This window comes from Haliotis rufescens, unplaced genomic scaffold (genome assembly GCF_023055435.1).
Source record: "Haliotis rufescens isolate VD_foot unplaced genomic scaffold, xgHalRufe1.0.p SCAF_12, whole genome shotgun sequence".
In the NCBI taxonomy this organism is placed as follows: Eukaryota; Metazoa; Mollusca; class Gastropoda; order Lepetellida; family Haliotidae; genus Haliotis; species Haliotis rufescens.
In genome coordinates, this window is record NW_025963802.1 from 25,382,734 (window position 1) to 25,401,763 (window position 19,030).

General features: G+C 39.7%; 1 protein-coding gene across 8 annotated transcripts in view; it reads right to left on the reverse strand.

The window, feature by feature from the left end:
* LOC124113358 (prominin-1-like) overlaps positions 1–19,030 on the reverse strand; it is a 589,013-nt gene that overhangs the window by 478,817 nt on the left and 91,166 nt on the right. The window lies entirely within an intron of this gene.

Here is a 19,030-nt window from a genome sequence, read left to right on the forward strand (position 1 = left end):
ATATCATATAAGAAAATCAATAAATTAATAATTTCCATCTAGCCTTAACAGATATGGTAAAGAATTCATAAATTCAAACTATCACAAAGCACAGATACTTATGATGATCTACATGTGTGGAAACAATTTTTGAAAATATATTAGCTATACAAAACCAGTCATCAAAATTTCTAAATTCCATCATGTTTCCATGAAAACAGCAAAAGTCAAAACTTTCAGAATCTTATAAAAGATAAAAAACAATCATAGCGGTTAATGTAGCACGTTTGCTGAAGCTAGGATACATAATATTGTAAACATAGATCGTACAAAAACTCTACCCAAAATTTATGTTTCACCATGATTCCATGGAAACGGCAAAAAATAAAAAAATTCAGAATCTTCAAACTAGCAAAAGACACAAGTACTCATTGTGGTTAATGTGTGTAGCAAGTTTGGTGAAGCTAGGGTGCATAGTTAAAAAGATATAGGCCGTACAAAACACCCACCCTAAAAGTTTAAGTTTCTTAATGTTTCCATGGAAACGGCAAAAATTAAAAAGTTCAGAATCTTCAAACTAGCAAAAGGCACAAGTACTCATTGTGGTAAATGTGTGTAGCAAGTTTGGTGAAGCTAGGGTGCATGGTTAAAAAGTTATTTGCCGTACAAAAGCTCGGACGGAAGGACGGACGAACGGAACGTTATATACCCCCGATTTACTTCGTAAACGGGGTTATAATAAAATGCTTTAATGTGGGAGGAGAGCCTGCAACCCTGCTGTTGCTTTCAAGATTGGAAGCCTGTTGAAACAAGCAGGAATACTTTATTTTTTTTCCCATGTATAATATAAATATATGTCAACTTCAGTGGGTCCTAGTTTAGACAATATTTTTTTGGTACAATGTGCAATCAGTTTATAATGACAACCAAACACAAAGTAGTTTCAAACATTTATTATGATAAAATACAAATTATAAGTTTGGCATATGGGGAATTCTCAGGTATGACTAAGGGTGCCCATGATTGAGCATCAATCATGCCAAGCATTGGAAATGATTTGGCCACTTGCAATTACTAACATGACAAAGCGAAGCTGGAAGGCCAAATCGTTGGCACAAGACTAAGTGTGTACATGATCGAGCATCAATCATGCCCAAGCATTGGGAACAAACGCTGGCTATATTTCTGAGCATCAGAGCACAGCGAGTGACTACACATAACAGTACAAAATGATGCAATTAATGAGGATACAAGTAGCATACAAGTTGGATGTGGATTATTGAACTTTTAGGGGGAAACTATCCAAGCAAGCTGAGGATAGTAAGGCCACAATTTGAGAGTCAGATGTGGAAAAAAATAAAATACAATGATACAGCTGGCTGAGAATACCCCGATACAGCTGGCTGAGAATACCCCGATACAGCTGGCCGAGAATACCCCGATACAGCTGGCTGAGAATACCCCATAAGGAAAATAATACCAAGTAATTACGTACAGGATGGTAAGGTATATATACCTGAACAACAAGTGGAAGTGGACGTTAATGCCAAGGCTTACTCTAAAACATTACACCATTGTGACACTGCATATGAAGATTGTTTGACAAGGTCAGACAAAGCAAGAATCAACCATAAGATTTGCCACTGAGCATGCTAAGTATGAGCAATATTGCGCTGAGCTGAAGCTATGGAGCCCTTGTCAACTCTGATATACCTAGCGTAGCAGTCTGATTTCCAGCGTCCTAAGGCTTTAATCATATGGTCTGGTACATGAGCTGCAGCTGCAGAAGTGGCTGCTCCGATTCTAAAGGAATGTCCATTGAATTTCTTATAGTCATATCCTGCTGCCGCCAGAGTCTGATCTGATGTAGTTTATGAATGAAATAGTCACGGTGGAGAGGTATACCACAGTCGGTGAGAAACAATGGATCCGAGGCAAGTGCCTGAGACTGATTGCACAAGTTAACATAGTCTTTCATTGCCTGGACGGGACAAGTTGGTCCGGGCACTGCAAGTACAGTAATTGTCACACCTTTCCCAAGCTGATCAGTCTTCGACTGCTTGAGATACAGATCAAAGCAGGTGTAATTCTTGTCAAAGGTAATCGAACTCATGAATAAATGTTTTTGATACACATATTTGGCACAAGTGAATTCATCGCATCTCAAAAAGGCATAGAAAGCTAGACTAAATACAGCCTGCAATAACACGTTGGTATAATGATTGAACAAACGCTTGTCCAGTTGGAAACACAAATTGCACAAAACATGAATAGTTATAGGTAAACGCTCTGCTGTCGGCACACTCTCTATTCGTTGATTGCTTTCATGATGGTCTCTAGCCTCAGAGTGTTACCAGCCAACCATGGATTCTCAATTCCATGTCTTAGATAAGCAAATCTCACAGCTGCGAGATGACTCCTGATTGTTGTACACTTAAAATGTAGTTTGTAGAAGCAGTGTGCTACAAAACACAATAGGGTTTGTTCTGTGATAGGAGGCAAAGCAGCAGGTGACCAGCGTACACTACACATGGCCATGAAGGTCAGGAAAGTATGAATTCCTGATTTATACACCGCCTGCGTTTTCTTTGAGAGTGCTTGTGACCAGAGTTTGTTGAGATCTGAGCAGGTGGAATGGTGATTGCTGTGATTTGAAGACATGGGGTAGGCGCACTGTCTGCCATGGGAGCTAGCTTCTTGAATCTGTCCATCTGTAAGCGAGATAAAGAATCAGCTATGCAATTGTCTTTACCTGGTACATGCACAGCAACAAAATGAAAATTACCACAAGCAGCGGTCATTACAAGCTTCCTGACAAGTCTCATGATGAAAGGTGATTTTGATCTACACTTATTGATGATCTCTACAGTGCTAGTGTGTTCACAGTGGAACTTAATGGTTTTCCTTGACCAGTGATTTCCCCAAATTGTAGCAGCCATGACAATTGGATACAGTTCAAGTAGTGCTATTGACAGGTCACCATTCAGGATATCGAGCAAGTCTGTTGGCCACTGCTGCGCGAACCATTTACCCCGAAAATAAGCACCATAACTGATGGATGCTGCAGCGTCTGTGTAGAGTTCTATCTCTGGTGCTGCGATCTCGTCTTCGTAGAAGAATGATTTGCCGTTCCAGTCTGTTAAAAATGAACGCCATATCAAGAAGTCTAGTTGGGGGACAGAATGCGCAAGCTTGAGCAGGTAGCTAACAAATTCTCTACCAGGTTTAATTACCTGCATTGCGAAATTTAAATGTCCTAATACACTCAACAGTTGTCGTTTGGTGACCTTTCTTCTCTCTTGGACTGAATTGACGATAGCAATGATCCGAGCTACTTTATCAACTGGGAGTCGCGCTTCCATCTTGTCAGTGTCTAGGATGATACCCAGGTACTCTAAACATGTCATAGGGCCAATTGTTTTCCTTGGAGACAAAGGAATCTTGAGATCATTGAAGAGATGTCGCAATTTACTCATGGTTGCATTGCCATCGTCCTCATTTGCGTCTATTGTGAGAAAATCATCCAGAAGATGAAGAATATGAGGAATGTGGTACACCTGGGTTGGTATCCAACAGATGGCTTGAGATAACATGTCAAAAATTTTAGGGCTGGATCTGCATCCGAAGACCAGTCTGGTAAAGTAGTACAAGCAATTGTCCCAATGGATACCATGTAGATGCCAGAGAGAGTGATGTATGGGTATCAGTTTGAAAGCATCCACAATATCAGCTTTGCACAGATAGGCGTGTCGTCAAAGATGTTTGATGATTTGTATGGCGTCATCCAGCTTGACATACACTTGGGAGTACTGTTCTTTGTCGATGAGCGAGTTTAAACTTGGATTGTCATGGTCGTTATGCGGTGCTGATAAATCAACAATCATGCGTTGTTTCCGAGAGTACTTGCCTTCGACGATCCCTATGGGATTGATGCAATGACAGGGAAAAGGGGTTTCAGTGAAAGGACCAATGAGGTAACCCTTGTTTAGCTCAGTTTGTAATAAGTTACTGTAAAACAGGAAATTAATGCGAGCAGAATATTAATGCGAAAAATGCAAGTGACGGAAGGTCGCATTAGTTTTATGCGCATTAATTTTTCAAATAACAAAGTCACCTACACAAAGTGAAGTTGAGTAGTGATCAGTTCGTATCCTGTCAAGCAGCACAGATTGGCACCAGCCACAAATTATCCCATCAGTGTCCTTTACAAGCTTGTCAAGAGCAGACACGAGCCAACGCACATGAATGGGTTTCATGACACTAATCACCAGGTCAACAGGCGTGTGAGGATTGTCACCTGATCGAAGATTTGATACACTGATCTGTTTTCTACTTCTTTGCATCAAAGGGCCGAACGTTTATACTAATACCAACAGACTGTCAACTAAAACAACACTAACACAATGATAGCTGCAAGGAAACCATTCTCACGCTTGGCCATCAAACATACAGGCAATTAGCTTAAATAATATTAAAATAAGGAAGGAATCTCACACTGAAAAAACATGGACAGGGGATTTAATGTGCACAGTTATTTTATTTATCTCTGTCTACTCACAGTTCCTGCTCAAAACGTCATTTGAAACAAACGAAGCGTTTTCAGGTAAGGCTTTTATTTACGTAGGTTACATTAATTAAAATAACATAGATCATAAATCCAGCGCATAATAATTTAGGAAAGGGTATGGGCACTCGCATTTTTAAAATGCGCATTTATGTCTAAAATCAAGAGCTCACATCATTTTCATGTCGCATTAAATTCCTGTTTTACAGTATTAGTAGCATTTGGATCTTTATTGGCAGAGAGTAGATTCTTACAGAATTTTGACTGAGCAGGAGGGTTTTGAATACCCGTAAAGAATCCGTTTGTCAGCCCTGTTATAAGTCTTGGCACAAACTCATTGTCTGGATGGATGAGCAGGTAGGCAGCTAGGCGTTGGAAGGATACAGGGGAGGGAGATGCACCTGGTCAGTTCTCCTTTGAAGAGGTTTTATCTTTCCTTTTGCTGGTACTTTCTTCTGTGTCTAGACTTCGGCACTTCAGGGCAGAGTGGGGTTTACGACAAAATGAACACAGATGTCTGTATTTGCAGTTGACATGGATGCACTTGTCGGCATTATAATTATTACAAATTGGAATGCCTTGGTGGATAATGATTGCTCGTCCATGGCGATCTGCTCTTTTGTCTGACTGCCACCGTTGATCTTGGGCGTCATTGTGTGATGGCTGTGCTTTGGTAGCTTGAGAGGTAGAAACCAGTGAGCAGAACTGTGTAGAATGTCCAACGCCGTGACAAAGTTGACAGGCATTGAGTCGTCGTCCAGTGAATATTGTCCTGTATAACTCGGCATCCACTTTTCCCTAGTTGACTTTCCAGTTTTGCTGCCGCCTTTGCCGAGAAACGCTTGTGGTACTGGTAGTAAGTTAAATCTTGATATTGCGCATGCATTTCAATAATGGTGTGCTGATACTTGTACATTTCTTTCCTGCGTGGTGGCCAGCGACTTATCATGATGTCCTTATAGCGGCTGAATGCAAAAATGAAGTTGCCAATTGTTAATGACTGCCGCAATCTGGAATCACCATTGTTAGACCCCTTAAGAAGTAACTCCATGTTATCGACATGTATTGTTTTGGACGGAGTTGAAAGATCATCTGGCATAAGAAGAGCTAAGTTAATGTCTCTACCTTCACATATTTGGCGACGAAGTGTAGCCGAGACCACTTCCACCTCAGGTGTAGTACCATCCATGATTTGTTGTGGTATGGCTGGGAGGTTACCTTCCGGCTCCAATGCGAAGGGGTCGTCCTTGGCAAATCTGGCAGTGTACAAGGCGTAACCTTGACTAGTACCGGACGGAGCATCCATGAAGAAATGTTCAGGCACTGTGGAATTTGGTTGTGGCCTATATTGGGGTTGTTGTGGTAGTTGAGGTTGTGACAGTTGTGGACTCTGCTGACGTTGAACTTGTGTTTGTAGGTCTTCCACTGTCTGTTTTAGTGACTGAAACACAGTCATAATGTCTGACAAGTTAACACTGGAATGAGGTGGGACATCCGGAAGGAGCACTTGAGTGTTTATGTCACTATCTGAAAAGTTTCACTCACTGACGGTTGGTTGTGAAGAAGGTGGAGATTGTCAGTATAAAACCGCTGGTACTCTTGCCGGGTCAGGCCTGATATTGAGTGTGTCTTTGATATAGCTGCAGATATGGGGCAGGGACCAGTTCCAAGGGAATGTCTGATATGGACGTTGATCTCTTCTGACATTGCTTCTTACTGTAGCCGGCCTACCTGAAGAATGAACATGGGCTGAAGATTGGAATGCTGTGTAAGACCCTGAGAAGTTTACATTCTCCACGTGAAGAATTTCTCCTGTGTCAGCATTCTGAAATCGACATGAGATTCAGCGTTACCCGATCGCCCTGGAGTGGCTGACTTCCTAGGTGCTTTGGGCGTCTTTTTTCGTCTCACAGGTGGCATTATTACTGTAAAGCATGACTACGCTAATTCCAACTCGAGTAACAAGCCCGGAGAGGCAAGATGGCTTCGATTAAAAACTGCTTGTCATTGTTTACAACTGATAACAATGCTGCCGACATGTACGGACTACGCATGCGTGGGAGGAAGGCTTGTAAGCTTCCTGAGAGGAAACGCGTATCTGCGCATGCTCCTGTCAAACTTCCTTCCTGTCAAAACAAATAGTTAAGACACGACAGATATGGCTGTCGATGACACAAGCCGTTGTCTAAGCAATAAACTGTAAAGGTTAAGAGTACATTTAGAGAAGGGAATTACATAGCTGGTACAAGCTAGGCCAGCATGACATGCATAAATATGTACGTAGCAGCACATTTGTCGTGACTTAGTGTAAACAATGTGTGATGGGCAAACTGCTGCTAACCGCCGCATAGCACACATATACCAACGAAATTAAACATAAGTAAAGTAATACATGCAAGTAGCAAGAACAATACATGGTTGTTTTATTGTCATCATAAATGTGCTCATAGTACCAAAGAGCTATAACTTATCAGCAGACTTAACAAAAGAGCAGTTTCTGAATTAATTGTTTTTTCACTATCAACAAAATTTACAGTCGGCAGATCCGTAAAGCAAGTAAAAAAGAAATGTGACCTAAAAGTATAGCTGCAGTGTCTCTCTGCTTACTGTTTCATAGTGTTATCCAAATAGACTCCTGATTCAGAACATACAGCACTAACAACCCTGCCATAATGTACATGAATCGTAATCCCTAAAATTTACATCACAATTCGCATCCTAGAACACTTGCCTTCTATTACGTATTCATATATTTTTGATCAAGCAGCTTTCTGTGTACTTATCAGGTTGGAATCATCAAGTGTATGGATTTTTGGCCGCCATCGCAGAGGGCATTTGGGGATTCCAGTTTCCAACTCTAAGTAAATATATTGTTGAATGATCTAAAATATGCGTCCTCATATTTGAAGGCATGGTCTCAGAAAATGAATCATGTTGCATTTGTTGTCAACAAAGCCATTTAACAGAAGCTGCGGCTTGCATTGATGTTCAAATATTTTCTGCATAAATATGGAAAACTAACAACTAAAGCCCAATGATCTGAACAAAATGTGATGTCATCATAAAGAGAAACATACATCCAAGAGTTCACCTGAACAGTTATCATGGTGTAACATTTATACTAAGTTATCCTATAATAGTTAGATCCACATCAAGTGCTTTTATGAGTAATCATGGTGTAATATTTATACATCATTTCATATAATAGTTTAGCAAGTAATACTTGTCATCAGGTAAAATGCACATATAAAATATCAGTAGTTTCAGTTATAGCTTTTTAGACAGATGCTAGCCTAAGGTAATGGGAGTGCATCTGCTAGACATACTATTCAATAAAACAAGAGTTACGCCTACATAGTTTAATTGATTTGAAGCTTTTAGATAAATGCTAGCCTAAGGTATCAAGATCCCATCTCCCAGACAAAAGATATGTCTACATAGTCTTTTAGATTACCTTGAACTATTTTATTTAAGTAAATCTGTCATCACCTATATTAGAATAACATTCAGCAGACTCATTAAGGATTAGCCTCCATACAAGCTCGTTTATAGGGCATTAAGGATTAGCCCCCATACAAGCTCGTCTATAGTGTCACCATAATCTCTTTCAAAGCATCCAGTAAATATGTCAACAAGATTAGTGCCAGTCCAACAGGATTAACAGGATTAAGTATACCCCTCTGTCTAGCCATTCATTTAGCATAGGGCACAACCAATCGTGTATCAACCAATCATATTCCTTTTTATTGTTCAATTCATAGGTAAACAATAGAATAATCCACAACCCCTAAATAACAATCTCAAAAATCTAAACACATCTCAACAAACCTGCTCAACCAGTACCCACCACCTACTCCCTAAAAACACACCTCTCACTACCAACTCACTCCACACAAACCTACTCACCACATCCACTCACCTCACCCCACTAGCCGCAAAACATGTCCGACTCCCGCAACACTACCCAGGCAGACATCCACCAAACAGAATCACCCGCACCTTCGGAAGCCCACAACACTTCCGGGAGGACATCCATCCCACTCATACCTGACGGTTTCGGCTCCAAATCACCAGTAGCTTCACCCACCAAAACAGCCGTATCGCCGATCCCCACAACAAACACCAAAAAAAGGAAGCTGGACAGTTCCAACACACAACCACCACCAAACATGTCGCCCGCATCCATCATCACCACATTCGCCCTTTACTTTTGCGCTACAGGCCCCATAAACGTCCTTTCTAAATGTCTCACAGCCAATAAAGTAGGAATCTGGTTCAAACAGCACAAAATTCACTTCGACAAAATTAAAGAGGCTAACAAAGGTTTCCAAATAATTTTCCCAGACCAGGACTCCCTAAACGCAGCCAAAAAAATCACCCAAATCTTCCAATACACAGTAACTTATCAAACCCCTAACTGGCAGCTATTCACTAGGGGCGTAATCAGAGTAAATCCTAAAGAAAACAACGAAGACTTAGACATGTACGCACAAGACGCTAACGATAATCAAGTAGCCCCAACCTAAAATAACTAGCACCCGAAGAATAACTTCAAATAGAAACGGTAAAATCTCAAACACACCAATAGTCATAATCAATTTCCAAAAATCAGCTAAATATCCAGAAGCACCTAAATTTATCTCCTTCGGAGCAACCACTAAATTAGAAGTCAAACCATACATAAAACAAGTTAAACAATGCTCTAACTGTCTCCAATACAACCACACAGCCAATCAATGTAAATTCCAAAAAACTAAATGCAGGAAATGCGCCCAAACTGACTGCCCAGGGACATGCACACCCTGGTGCATACACTGTAAAAGCATACAACATTCCTCACTATCCAACAACTGCCCTCATAGACACACCCTCACACAACAGGCCAACAAACACATCAATATCGACACGGCCAAACTCCAAACCAAAAGGCAACCACAGCATACAAAACAACCTCTGCTACCCACACCACAACCAAACAACACCCCACACTTAAACTCGGCATGGGATGGCATCCTGCAAAGAGTACACCCAGCACCCAAAACACACATCCACCACACGCCCATCCCACAACCCTCCACTAGCACATTCACAACATCCACACCTGCACGCAAAACAAGCAACAATACGCCCGCCACAACCCAACCCGGCACCATACAAACCACAGCCGCTATGGCAACAACAACCGATCCCAAGCAATCACCACCCGAAAACCTAGACAGTAAGGAAACCACATCCAGACCACTACCACAAACACAAGCACGCACGCAAACCACCCCCATGGAATGTGAGGAAACTAAACTTCACAACACAGAAGAATATGAATGCACAACCGAGGAAGACATAAACAAAATAACTCTCTCAACCCCCCCAAAAAACCAAAACCTTTAAACGCAGGCCTCAGCAAATGTCAAACAACAAACTAAACAACTTAACCATCCTTCTCGCATACATGCTAAAGGAAATAAACCCAAACGCTAGCACTAAAGCTTTCTATACCGTAGCAAATAAGCTTAAACTGACAACCCTTACCTACGAATTCTTCAGCATAGGCCTCGAATTAGTTAGCCCTACCTCAACCAAGTAAAAACCCCTAGCCTAAATCAAACCTAACCTCCAAACACTAAAAGCCCAAATAATGGAAGGCCTAAACATATTTCAGTGGAATGCCAACGGACTAAATTCCCACGGCCACGAACTAAAAGCAAAATTTAAACAAGATAAGGGTCCGCACATTGCCTGTATCCAAGAAACCAAATTCTCAAAAAAATCTAAATTTACTCTACCAAACTACAACTCAGTTAGAACAGACCGAGCCAAACCTAAAACCGCTAGAGCCGCAGGAGGATTAATAATACTAATCAGAGAAGACATTAACTATGAAGAAATCAAAATAAACACACCAAACCTAGAAGCAAACGGCATCCAAATAACTCTCAAAAACCAAAAAATAAACATCATTTACATATACCACTGGGCAGAACAAAAAATTCAAGCTGAGGACCTAAACAAATTACTGCAAATAAGCAATAAATCAACTATATTCCCAGGAGACTTTAACGCTCACCACCCCACCTGGAGCATAGATGAAAAAATAGATAATCATGGTAAACTAATCTCTGAATGGATAGAAACAAATAACCTTGTACTCCTAAACAATAACCAACCAACTAGATACGATAAGAAAAACCATAAAATGTCGGCTATCGACCTAACCATATGCACCCCAGATCTGGCCCAAAGTACTCAATGGGAAGTTCACGACGCCCCACTAGGTAGTGACCACTTCCCTATAAACATTACCATAGGCAATACAAACGTTCCTACCCAAACAGAAAACATAGAACCAAAATTCAACTATAACCAAGCTAACTGGGACAAATTTCAGGATATTTGCAACCAAGCCAACCTAACCAAACTAGAAAATAAGGACCCAGAAATCTACTGCAAAAACCTAACAGACTACATAATTAACGCAGCCAAAGCATCAATACCTTATAAAACAAATAACGTAGGCAAACCCTCGGTACCATGGTGGAACGAGGAAATAGAACAAACTAGACGCAAACGTAAAACAGCCTTCAATAGAGCCAATTGCGACCATAACCATATAACGGTAGCTCACGAACTAAACCACAAGGTCCAAAAACTAGTCAAAATAGCTAAAACCAAAGATTGGAAATTATTTTGTGAAGGAGTAAATAATCGCACAGATGCCAGAACAGTCTGGCGAAAAATCCACGCCATTAGAGGCTTAAAACGTCACAAAAAAACACCCAACATAAACAATTCAACCAACCCAACCGAAAAGGCAAATAACCTAGCAAACCACTTCTCGGCCATAAGCAGCAACAATAACTTCAGCGAAAAATTTCAACAAAAACTTAAAGCAGAAGCCAAACCTACTAAAGAACCAAATAATGATAACCTCGAAATAAACCAACCTTACTCAATGGAAGAACTCCAGTACGTACTCCAAAATAGGAAAAAGGGAACTGCCCCAGGACTAGACCTAACATCCTACCAAATAATCAAAAAACTCCCCCCCAACCTACTCCAGGCACTACTTAAACTATATAATCTAATCTATCAAAACGGACAGGTACCAACTCCCTGGAAACAGGCACTAGTCATCCCTATCCCTAAACCCGATAAACCAACTAACCAGGCAAATTCTTATAGACCAATATCCCTAACCTCAAACCTATGTAAAGTAATGGAATCAATGGCCAAAAATAGACTACAACACTACTTAACTCAAAATAACATCATAAACACAGATCAAAGCGGTTTCACTCCTGGCCGCTCAACCTTAGATAATCTCGCCCGACTAGAACAGGACATCAAGACAAGACAACTCAACAAACAATACACAACAGGCATCTTTCTGGATTTCTCCAAAGCATTCGACATGGTTTGGCACAACGGGCTAATACAAAAACTTAAAAAAATAGGACTAAAAGGACAAATAATAAACTACATTCAGGACTTTCTAAACGAACGTAAAATAACAGTGGGGATAGACCATACTCTATCGGACCAGTGTCCCCTAGAAAATGGCACTCCCCAGGGCAGTATCCTCAGCCCCACACTCTTTAATATAATGATAAACGATCTCTTCGAGGGCCTATCCCCTAAAATAAACACATCCAAATTCGCAGATGATGGAGCCCTCTGGACCCGCACTAAAAGCATTAAAATGGCCCAAAATTTACTCCAAAAATCTCTTAATAAAATACAACAATGGGCTGACAAATGGGGCTTCTCCCTTAACTCAGAGAAAACAACAGGAATAGTATTCAAACATAAAAACATGAAACCCGCCTCCCCAATCCTCCAGCTAAACAACCAAACAATCAAATTTCAAAAACAAACCAAATTCTTAGGACTTATTTTCGATGAACATCTCACCTGGGATGCTCACATCCAAAACCTTACAACTAAATGCAGTAAAGACCTAAACACCCTAAGATGCCTCACTGGCTCAAACTGGGGAGCATCCAAAGATACCCTCCTCTCACTCTACATATCACTAATTAGATCAAAACTAGACTACGGCTGCACCATATACAACACCCTAAACAACTCTCTATCTAACAAACTTGACTCAATACAATATCAGGCTCTCAAACTAATTACACACACCCAACATGGCACCTCCTACACTTCACTTCAGGCCTTAACAGGAGAAATGCCACTAAGTCTACGCAGAGAACAGTTAAGCTTAAATTTCTGGGCCGCATCCCAATCAAACCCTCTAATCCAAAACTTAATAAACCAAAATATCAGCCCCAAAAACCAAGCTCTAGCCCGTAAACACCCCTTACTTACCCCAATATCCCAAAGAATAACAAACTACCTAAATGAACACCAAATTAAAAATCTTAAACAAAACTGCAAACAATCAAATATCTTCACCCCTAAACTTAAAATACCCAAAATAGACATAACACTAGCTAGCCAAATAAATAAACAAACCGACCCAAACATAGCTAAAACCACCACACTAGCATACATACACGAAAATTGGCCAAATTGGTGTCACATTTACACGGACGGATCTTCAGATCCGACCTCCAAACACACAGGTTTCGGAGTCCATACCACACAACCAACTAAAACCACATAATCCTTCCGACTCCCAAACAACCAATCAATATTCACGGCAGAACTAATGGGCATGGCCTCAGCCCTCCATAGTCAAGAATCAAAAAACCACAATAAAATCCTAATACTTACCGACTCCCTAAGTGGATTGCAAGCCCTCCAAAACAAAAATACCAAAAACTGACCTCAATTAATAAATCTAATACTTAAAAGCTCCAACGACCTAACTAACGCAGGCAAACAAATAACCTTCTTGTGGATACCCGCCCACGTAGGAATATACGGTAATGAAAACGCCGATAAGGCAGCTAAAATATCCCTCAAAATCCCAGAAATAAGCTTAAACTTACCCATCTCAAAATCAGAAATTAAAAGTGTAAATAAGCAAAAAATCACCAAAAAATGGCATAACCTATACCTAAACTCAAATAGCCAAATCAAAAAAGTACTCAGCAAACCACTAACCAAACCAAAAATTCTCCATCCATCAAAAAAAATCGACAGAGTAATCACTAAACTCCAAACAGGACACACCAACCTAAATAACCACCTAAAAGAAAATAAAAAAACACACTACAGGTAACTGCCCACACTGCAAACAACTAGAAACCCCAGAACACCCACTCATCTACTGCACACACTACCTAACACATCGAACAGCATTACAAACCGCCCTCAATCTAAACAAGGCTCTCACTCTAGAAGCAATACTAAACCCACAAAATAAACTAGAAAACTTCAAGGCCTTAGGCGTATTCTTAATCAAAACGGAACTAATAAAACGCATCTAAAAACACTATAATCCACCAAATCAAAATTACATAAACACACAAACATCCACCATACCCAGCTCCCTTAGTTCTCCTCCCCTACCCCATCGGCATCTATTCCAAATCTCAAAATTCCCAAATTCTATATAAGCAGCCCCTAAAGCCCCCTCTTGGGTTGCACACACCTCTTTCGCCCCTTTCGGAAACACATTAAATGGCCTGGCCGGGCCCGTGTGCGAAATACGCATCAGTCGGAAAGCACACGTTAAATCTCCAAAGTAAGTAAGTAAGTAAGTCAATTTTTTGTTAAATACATACTGTAGCCAAGTTTTAGCAGAGAAGGGGTTTGACTCTCTTACCAAGCAGACCTCTCTCCCACAGCCCAGAGTGTGTACCGACTCTCTATGGCACCCTCAGTTATTTTCTAAGTATATTGTAAATTGTTAATTGTTCTTGTAAATAAAATTGTGATTAGTCTCCTGTGACTCCGGCTCTTTGCTGACTAATTCCCCAAGAAAACCAGCACGTCATTTGGAAGGTATTGTTCACCCAGAACAGTTCCATGATACAACTACCAAATTTCATTACATATTTGTTCATATTAAATGGCCATAAATAGCCTTTTCAATATGACTGCTGTAGAGGCCATATTGAAAATCAGATTTGAAACCTTGAAAAGATTCTGGTGTCACTATATATAAATTAGGAAACAAGTATGTGAAGTTTCAGCTTCAGTGGTTCCAGTGGAGATGATGTTTACAGTGTGAAGAAATGCAATTTCAGAGAATTTAGGAGCACATTCAAATACAGGTCAAAATTAAAAAGATTGCTAGAAATGCAACTACCACACATATACCAAAATCATTACATTTTAAGTGATTGCCTAAAAGTCGGCCCTGGCCGGGCCAAAGTTTTATTGGCTAATTACTCCATTATCAGCGGCCATTCCTACAATTTATTGATGCAACATACACACGACAGTGATGAACAATCACCAACCAAAAACGTGCAACATTATTAGGTGATTCGGAGTAAATCCCATGAAAAACAGAAAGTGGAGCTGTGTGTAAGCGTCGCTGATCTAGGTAACATGTAAAAGAGGAATCGTTAAATGAAATAGGAATTGAAACGTATATCAAATACTTCTAGCTATCGTGATACAAATTTCCATCTGTCGGCATAGCATTTGCATTTATAGGATAGTACAATATCTAAGTAAATACCACTTTAAAATGTCACTGTTCATCGTATTTAAAGCAGACACATTGGTTAAAGTAGACCTCTCTCCACATACTCTCAACAGTCTCACATGTGTTTGGTCCGAAAAGTTTGGCCTGGGCTGTCACAATCAAATTTAAACACACAGATGTATCATCAAATGTATTCACAACTACTTTATCATGTCACAGTACATTGCAGTGAAAGAAAACTGATCCGTTAAAGTCAAAACACTTTTACTGTATTTTCTTAAGAAAATCTTTGTCAGAAGTGTTCAAATGTATTCACATCTATTGATTAGTCTTATATTTACCTATATACCACTTTATAGTGTCTCAGATCACGGTATTTAAAGAAAACAAGGTGCTCAAATTGAAGCCCTTTTCCCTCAACCTTCTCAACATAATCTCTATCAAAAGTGTTTGGCTTGTGTTGGGTCCGACTTGGCCCGGGCTGTCAAATCAACTTGAAACACACAGATGTATCATCAAATGACTTTACATCTATAGACTAGTATTATATCTACCTACATACTACTTTATCATGTCACAGTACATTGCATTGAAAGAAAACTGATCCGTTGGAGTCAAACACTTTTACTGTATTTTAAGAAAAATCTCTGTCAGAAGTGTTCAGTCCGACTTGGCCGGAGCTGTCAAAATCAACTTAAACCTCACAGATGTAACATCAAATATATTTACATGTATAGGCTAGTATATTATCTACCTATATATCACTTTATAATGTCACAGATCGCGGTATTTAAAGAAAACAAGGTGCTCAAACTGAAGCCCTGTTACCTCTACATTCTCAATATAGTCTCTATATCAAAAGTGTTTGGCTTGTGTTGGGTCCGACTTGGCCCGGGCTGTCAAAGTCAACTTTAAACACACAGATGTATCATGAAATGTGTTTATATCTATACAAAGTGAAGCCCTTTTTCGCATATGCTCAATATCCACTCTCAAAGTAGTGGTTGTTTCGCCATGGCCAAAATTCACCATAACCTTATAGATATAAATGTGATTGAACGTTGTATTTGTCATTTAAACTGTAACCTTTTGATCGAAATCCTATTCTTCTGTTAAAAAAACCTTACACGTTTAGAGGCCTCCGAACCTAAATCTTTGGTAGAAAACGAATACAACTGTTAGATGAATAGTAGACATCACACATCCTTCGATCATTGTAATGGTCAGTTAACTGACCCGGTATATTGACATTTGTCATCAGCAGGTGGTCAGTTACTGACCAGACCAGACCACACCAAGTGTGTCTGTGTCTATGAAAACATAATAATTGTCTTTTTAGATCACAGACCCCTTCATATGAAATTAGTCGTTTTTAATTAAAAGAAACGCAGGAAAGGATTATTCCAAATAATTAGATACTGGCAGGTTGCGTAGACGGGGCGAAACATAAAAGTTGTTGGCTTCTAATTGTGACACTGTTAGTACAATGTATTTACTACATGCCATTCCACTTCCTGTGTTACAACAAACGCAACCCTCTTTACCCAACCAGCAGTTATTAGTTATTACTATATTCATAATCACAAATTAAGTGAGTAAATGCTTTTGACTTCCTCATTCAATAGATTAATATAAGCTTGTGTACCTTTTTTGATCTCGTAGTGTACGTTTTGTAGCTATTTTGCTGAATAAATTGTTACGTAAACTGTCTATTCCAACAACAGGTAAAGTGTGTTGAAGTTTTGGCATGTTCATATGGCGTCATAAGCTATGATCTTTAGTCAAACGTTTTTTGAATTTGTAAGAACAATGTAAAACAAAATTATTTCAAGACTCACATGTCCATATTTATTGTAATGTGAATTTTAAACGTGTTATAAAACTTTCACAATTATGTTTTGACATTTTACGCAATATCTATACTAACGTCAGATGCAGACCCTTGTCTGTCGGAAACACAACCTTGCGGTTTTCTTTGCCGAACGCAAATCATAATCTCAGAAGGTAACTAAAATGTGATTAGGAATTTACCTATGAGGGTTGAGAATGCATTTACCAAAATGATTCACATGTAGAACAAACGCATAATATTTCCAATTGAGAATTATTCATAACATACTACTGGTTAACACATGTTAATATTATATTTCAATGTTGAACATTAGATCAGTCGCAGAACTGTTACTCAAAAAGCACTTGTACTTACATCTGAGGTACCACTTAGGTCTTCGTACCTTAACTAAGCACATGTACATGTTTTTGAAAGAAAAAAAATCTTCCTGCACCCAAACTTGAGTTGATACCATTAATGTTTGGTTTCACAGTTCAGGCATTGTCTTATAATACGCTAATTTGATTATTCGATTACACTGAATTACATTTTAGCTTAAGTACAAGTGTCTCATCAATCTTTCTCATAGTGTCCGTATATGCACGTTAAGTGTGGAATTAATCCAAATTACACCTGTACTCAGCTTGCTTAATTGCCCCTTGTATAATTGCAATCAAGTAGGTGTTGCGTAATCAATCAACCATTTGTCCTTAATTAGCTGTCCCGAGCTTTTAGTGGTAGTTAATAGCCTACCGTTTCATTGATAAGTTATGCATTAGTTAGGCCCTTTAACAGTACCAAAATATTGTCTATTTAACTTCCGTTAACATGTCAGTCGTAAAATGCTTCCAGTATACTTTTGTAAGCCATGATAGTGTCGTGTCCATCACAAATACGAAATGAAGACATAACATATCATCAATATTGGTATGAAAAATACTATTCCATAAAAAACATACTGTCACTAGGCACCGACAAACATAATCAGTATTAGAATCAGAAAAAAATAATCAAATACAGTATGACGTGATGATGTGTAAGCATACAGAAAAACCTAGATAGGTAAACCTGCACAACTTACTTCAGTTTCTGTACTGTACTTGGTTTTTTTACGAGCAGTACCTTCTTTTGCATCCTGCATATCATTCTATCTGTCGGATCGACTTGGCCTGTGTGGTTAAAAACATCTTAAACATCACGAATGTAAAACAAAATTGGTGGATATATAGAGACCTTTAATTGACTGTGTCTTTTGACCATCACGACAAGGCACTCGTGATCGTGAAGAGCAACCTCCCCATGGTGAGTGCTGTGTAACCCTTATAGCTCTTCAACCGTGTGGAACCAGGGCAGAATGTGTCCACAGCACCCCATTGCTGGTGGTAAAAGGCGACCGAATTGGGAAACCTGTTTGCCATGGGTTGCGCCCCCGTGTCGGTGGAGGAGGGGAGTCTGGTAGTTGAGGGCACTGGTTCCTGGAACTGTGTTCCTTTGCCCAACACACTACTTTGACCCTCACTTCACCTAGACGGGTGGTAGAATGGGCCCGGTTCTATCAATCGGTTGGTCACGCCAAGCCCTGTGAGTAACAATTCTATTTTTTACATTTACATGTATTTTGCTTTTCACAAATGTATTTCTTGGTATGTATAACACAACTGTTGTAAAATATATTGCCTAGAGTCCTATGCCAGAAGGCGGTGGCTCATGGGCCAATCTGGTAATGTTGACCGCTGAATTCTGTATTTCTCTAAATTATAGTTATTGGCAGAACCAGCTTGACAGTAACTTTAGTAGACAAATATAGTTATTCAAGACATATTTGCTGGAGTGTAACACCCCTGTAGCCCCGGTGTTTGGCATTTTGGATAACCAATGCAATGAAGTACCGTCCTTGTTGACACTCGATGGCGGGTGGGTGCAGAACCACTTCCTTTCATTATGTCAAAAAACCACTCTGGTTCGAAAAGTAAACATCTAGTTGCTAGCTCATCTGATGACGAAACTGATCTGCAATTAGATTCCTGGGCTCGATTCATAGTAATCAAGGCTTCTGATCATCAGCTTTTGAAATTGAACCCATTTGCTATTT